The following is a 6000-nucleotide window of genomic DNA, read 5'->3' as shown; positions in this document are numbered from 1 at the left end:
AATAGAATGAAAAGGCAAGACACAGACTAAGAGAAAATATTACTAACCATATAAACAAAGGTTTTTTTATCCAGAATGTGTATTCAAATAAAAACATTGTATGTTTAACAATACCAGTACAATACTGTAAAGTAAAAATAAATAAATAAATAAGTAAAACTGAAAAAAAAAAAAAGAAAAAATAGTAACCCAATAAGAAATATGGACAAAAACTTGAACAGACACTTCACCAAAGAAGAGGTATGCATGGCAAGTAAGAAGCTCAACATTACATGTTAGTCATTGCAGAGATACAAATTATAAGCACCATGATGAGATGCCACTATATATCTATTAGAATGAGAAGAAGATAATTTGAGGTCAGAATACAAAACAGATAGAATGTTCATACAGTGGAAATGCTACATAGCACAAATACACTGAAAAACAATTTGGTATTTTCTTAGGAAGTTAAACATATACTTAACATATGACTGGGCAATTCACTTCTAGGTATTTAACTAATAAATGAAATATGAAATATAAAACCCTATACTTGAAAGCTTACAGCAACTTTACCTATTCTAAATTCTTTCAACTACTGAATGGGTAAACAGAGTATCACCTATATCCACAGAGTGGACATCCATACAAAGGAATACTGTACAACAATAACAGGATAAATGTCAAATACATTATGTTAGGTAAAGAATTGAAAGATTAGTTACTGTATAATAAGCCAAAATTATTAAGTTAGACAACAGATTAGTAGTTGCCTTAGGTCTTTTGATGAGTGAAGAGGCTGAATACAGGCGGGTTGACTACAGCATGAGAATGGGCTTTGGGTTGATAGAACTTCTCTGTATCTGGATTACGGTGGTGGTTACATGACTATGAGTTTTGACTCAAAACTCATAGAATTGTACAAAAGAAGGTGATTTTCAGTATAATTTTAAAGTGTTAGTTGCAGTCATGTCCGACTCTTTGTGACCTTATGAACCATATCTTGCCAGGCTCCTCTGTCCATTGAATTCTCCAGGCAAGAATACTGGAGTGGGTTGCCATTCCCTTTTCCAAGGGATCTTCTCAACCCAGGGGTCAAACCCACGTCTCCTGTATTGCAGGCAGATTCTTTACCATCTGAGCCACCAGGGAAACTCCATAAATTTAAAAAACATCCTAAAACTGTAAACTCTTATATTAACATTTGGCAGTTTCAGTTCTTTAAAATGTACCTATGTGAGGCTCATTCTTCTTTTCTTATATCCTCCCTGTCTTTTCTCCCATTTTTTTCATTATAATATCTTCTTTCCTGGGTTTTCTGCTTCTTTCCTTTCTTCTTTCTTCTATCCTTCCATCCTGCCATTTTTCTATACAACAAATATTTCTTGATCAACCCTGATCATACATATATATTAGCCCTGGGTTATGATCTGAAGGAGCTGTATTTGACACATTGTAATAATCCAGTTTTGAAATGCCTCAAAAACATATTAAGAATGAGTCAATAAGAAAGAATATGTTTTGGGAAAAATATACTCATGAACGCTGAAAATTATCTTGACAGTATGAAAACTGCTTAAGGATAGACAAGATGTATTATACAGGCTTACAAATTGTTTCAAATGTACTTTTGGCTGTTCATGATTATGATTTGTCATATGGCTTTCATAAATATCAAATTTATGTGGCAATTAAATCATTTAACTAGAGGCAATAAGAGATCTGTCTAATTCAAATTTGGTTAAGTGCTAAATATTATTAGACTAATATTTTCTAAAGAAGCTGACAAGACATAAGAGAAAGTGATTTCTCATTCAAAGATAAAAGAAAGAAGGAACAGGGGAAAAAAAGAAGAAGCAAAGTGATTTATTTTTATGTGAATAAGAAACTTAAAATGTTACTGAGGGAGTCCACATAGCAAAAATATAGACTCTGGAATTGTATAATATTGTTACATATGGGAAGAAAAGAGCAATAATATAAATATTTAAGAGGTCAAATTGTTGGGACTTATGATCTATTGGACGGTTATATTTTCCTAAACCTTGTTACTTCTTCACTAATTTACTAACTCAAGCCCAAATGCCCTCTGTATTGTCAATTCTTCACAAATGCATTGTATCCTTGTCTAAAAGGTACAAAGTTTGCCTGCTTTGGTCAGTTCTTTGAGTATCATATTATTTTATGAACTCCTATACATGCAGATTAAATATGTTTTTCTCTTCTTAATTTGTTTTATGTCAATTTAATTATTAGGCCAGTGAAAGAATCTAGAAGGGAAGAATGGAAAAGTTTTCCACTCCCTCAATGGCCACCAGGCAGATAACATATTATCTGGAACTCATCATAAGGCTCAGTATCAGAGGTGTAGATCTGAAAGGATTCTGCTTATATATGAAGTTGAATATATAGTATATATGGAGAGAGAGAGAGACCCAGCATCTCGAAAAGATCCTGATCCTGGGAAAGATTGAAGGCAGGAGGAGAAGGGGAGGACAGAGGATGAGATGTTTGGATGGCCTCACCGATTCAATGGACATAAGTTTGAGCAAACTCTGGGAGATGGTGAAGGACAGGGAAGCCTGGCATGCTTCAGTCCATGGAGTCGCAAAGAATAGGACATAACTGACCAACTGAACAACGACGAGAGAGAGAGAGAGAGAGAGAGAGAGAGACAGAGACAGAGAATCACTCCACTGGGAGTGGTGAGTGGGGTTACTATTGAACTTGGGAAGGGGCAATTTACTGAAATGCTAAGAAGGAAAGGATGGGTGTGGATGTATTTCAAGAAGTAGCTAAGAGATAAGCAACAAGGACATATTGTATAGCAGAGGGAACTATAATCATTATTTTTTAGTAACTTGCAATGGAGTGCAATCTGCAAAAACAGTGAATTATTATGCTGTACACCTGAAAATAATGTATTATTATAAATCAACCATACTTCCATTAAATTAACTAATTAATTAAAAAGAAGCAGCTAAGAGAGGAGGACTTTTGATAGAAATGGGGCTAGTATCCAATAAAGGGAAAGTGAACTAATTAAAGATAGATTCTCTAAATATATAGGATGATAGAATCTGATTCATTGTATATTCAATCTCCTCTGCATTTTTAGCTTTGAATATGTTAAAAAAAAAAAATAGGGCTTCCCTCAGAGCTCAGTCGGTAAAGAACATGCCTGCAATGCAGGAGACTGGGTTCGATTCCTGGGTCGGAAAGATCCCCTGGAGAAGGAAGTGGCAACCCACTCCAGTATTCTTGCCTGGAGAATCCCATGGACTGAGGAGCCTGGCAGGCTACAGTCCGCAAGAGTTGGACACTTTTATTTTTATGTTAAAATAAAAAAAAAAGATGGTATCAATTGTTAAGTTTTATACTCATACTGGCAGTTTATGACAGAAAATCAGAATCCATGTGGGATGTAAATGATCAACCTGTATAAGTAACAAAAACAACAACAAAAAGCTGTTACCTGAGGAACTGGAATGAAATCATAGTGATTCAATTACTCAAAAAACCCTGTCAATATAGAAGAAATTTGCAAATAAGAGCAAAACTGAGCTGCAAGATGACACATTTATAGTGAGCACTGGAGTAAGGTTAAAGAGGAGGTTAAGCTATTGAAAGTAGAGCAATTTCACATTTTAACTACTTCAAAAGTATTAAAAGAATGATTATGAATCAGAGGTGAATTTCATCTGAGTTAAGGAACTCAATACTTTTAGAGTCTATAGTATTAGAAGAGTAATCTGCACCGATATTAAATTAGTCCAGGATTATCATGTAGGTATATGTTCAGGGACTGAGAGCTTAGTACACGATCTCATTCTCTATGAGCATTTCTCCTTTACCGAGTCCTGGTGTCCTCCAGGATGCAGGAAGTCCAGAGCCACATGGGGCAGTGAAGAGTCCCTGCCCTGTTATTTCTATCCTAAGCAATTTCTACAGTTAAATTCTTACTGGGCCAATTCCCAGTGTGATCCCCTTTTCAAAGGAGTATTAAGGTCATGAGGATTATAATGGTGAAGTGCAAAGCAAATGTGATAAAATTATACAATTGATAATGCTCAGAATTAATATTAGATGTTATTATCACTATTATTAATGCTACTTATGATACTATTACTGTTATTCAGAGGCAGGTAAAGACTAACATTTTCTAAAGATGATAATTGGATATTTTGGAATATTCATTGCCTCCTGCATTTATTAATGACTCCCTGAAGGTCTTCTTGCTTTCCTTTTGCACAGAGCATGATTAGTTTGATATTGAAAACTGAAAAATATAGGTGAATTATGAAGAAAAATTTATTCATTAGAGAATCATTTCAACTTTAGAACCATATTTCTTTGGGAGAGTTTTATTAGTTTTGCTGTGTTTTGAGAAAAATAAAGGCAACTATTGTTCATTTCAGGGCATGGAAGAATGAGGTGCCCAAGATGGCCCTAAGAGAATGTGATTGAATACTGACCAGCCTCTGAATCTTCCCCCCCAAACACACACACACACACACACACACACACACACACATGCACTTTTTGCTAATATCCTCCTCAATACTATCTCATTTTTCAGACATGAGAATCTAGGGCTTGATTTCACAATCCTGGAGAGACCACCTCAACCTTGGGAGCCCCAGGGAACAACCCTGTTTACCGATCTGTGAAACTCTCTGTGGTCTGGTATGGGGAGGAGTTTTGGAGCAACTCAGGAAATAAAAGTCTTCATGTGAGTAGAAATGGTTTTGCCAAGTGAGCCTCAGGCAGCTGGAGAATTCTCTTACAGCTAGAGGTACCCTAAGCAACAAGGTAAGTTTTAGAGCAAAATCAGAGGCTAAAGTTTTGCTATCAACAGAATATCTTAAGATAATGTTACTAAAGTTTCCAATTGTCCCCCAACCACTTTCTAGTACTTAGTGAAATGGAAGTGTTTTTGTTTTTCTGCTGTTACTCAGACAATAGAGAAATTTTGCAATTTTATTGTTCACTGTCAATTGTTCAAAGATCTCTAATGAAATCATATAACTTGTGGCAGCCTATGGGGCAGATATAAAACACTTGCACAATCTTTTTCCATAAATGTGGCAGCTTCCATGGACAGTAGAGGGTGGGGTTAGGTGAAACTTTCAGAAGAACTTGGGATCTAAGAAACTGATCTTTACCTGTTTAGTACATCCTGGGCAATATAATTATGGACAAAATCAAGGACGCATTTTAAGGAATAAGCAACCTAGTCAAGAGATGCCTTTTTAACTTTGTCTTTGCTAGCTGAATCCTCAAGCTTCAGTGTATTTAGTTATAACTTTCTTTCCCTCCTTTTTTCATCTGTCCCACCGCCCCCGCCCCCACTGACTATGTGTTTGACTCAGGGCAAGTTATTTTCTTTATCTATGCTTCAATTTCTTTAATAGTAAAATGCGAAATAGTTTGACATTTACTTCGGCTCTTCTTTGTGTGTGTAAATCACTTCTGTGTGAGCCTATGGACTGTGGCCTGCCAGGTTCCTCAGTCCATGGGATTCTCAAGGCAAGAATACTGGAGTGGTTGCCATTCTCTCCTCCAGGTGATCTTCTCAGCCAGGGATCAAACCCACATCTCTTCTATCTCCTGCATTGGCAGTCGGGCTCTTTGCCGCTAGCGCCACCTGGGAAGCACCTGCTGTTCTTTGGATTTATGCTTTTCTTCTTTCATTCCTTTTCTCTTCTTCTTTCTCTCACCTTATATTCTTTTTCTCTCATTTGTTTACCTCTTAAAAATTCCTTTAATTTCCATTCTATTACAATTATTTGAAAAACTTAATAAATATTTTCTTTCTCAAAAGTCCTAAAACAAACAAAAAATTAAAATAAGTTTGTTGAAAGAGTAGAAAATATATGCTATCTAAAAAGCCAGAGTCTTTTGAACAAAAGGCTAGCTGTCTTTCATAGGAGCAATGGAAAGACATGAATATTTTACAGAAACAGAGGATATACCCTAAATAAGGCTGGGGGAATCTGTGTCAGAAATCTTTCAAAG

Source organism: Cervus canadensis, chromosome 11, assembly GCF_019320065.1.
Source record: "Cervus canadensis isolate Bull #8, Minnesota chromosome 11, ASM1932006v1, whole genome shotgun sequence".
Taxonomy (NCBI): domain Eukaryota; kingdom Metazoa; phylum Chordata; class Mammalia; order Artiodactyla; family Cervidae; genus Cervus; species Cervus canadensis.
The sequence above is the reverse complement of the archived record's forward strand: the minus strand, read 5'-3'. Positions refer to the sequence as shown.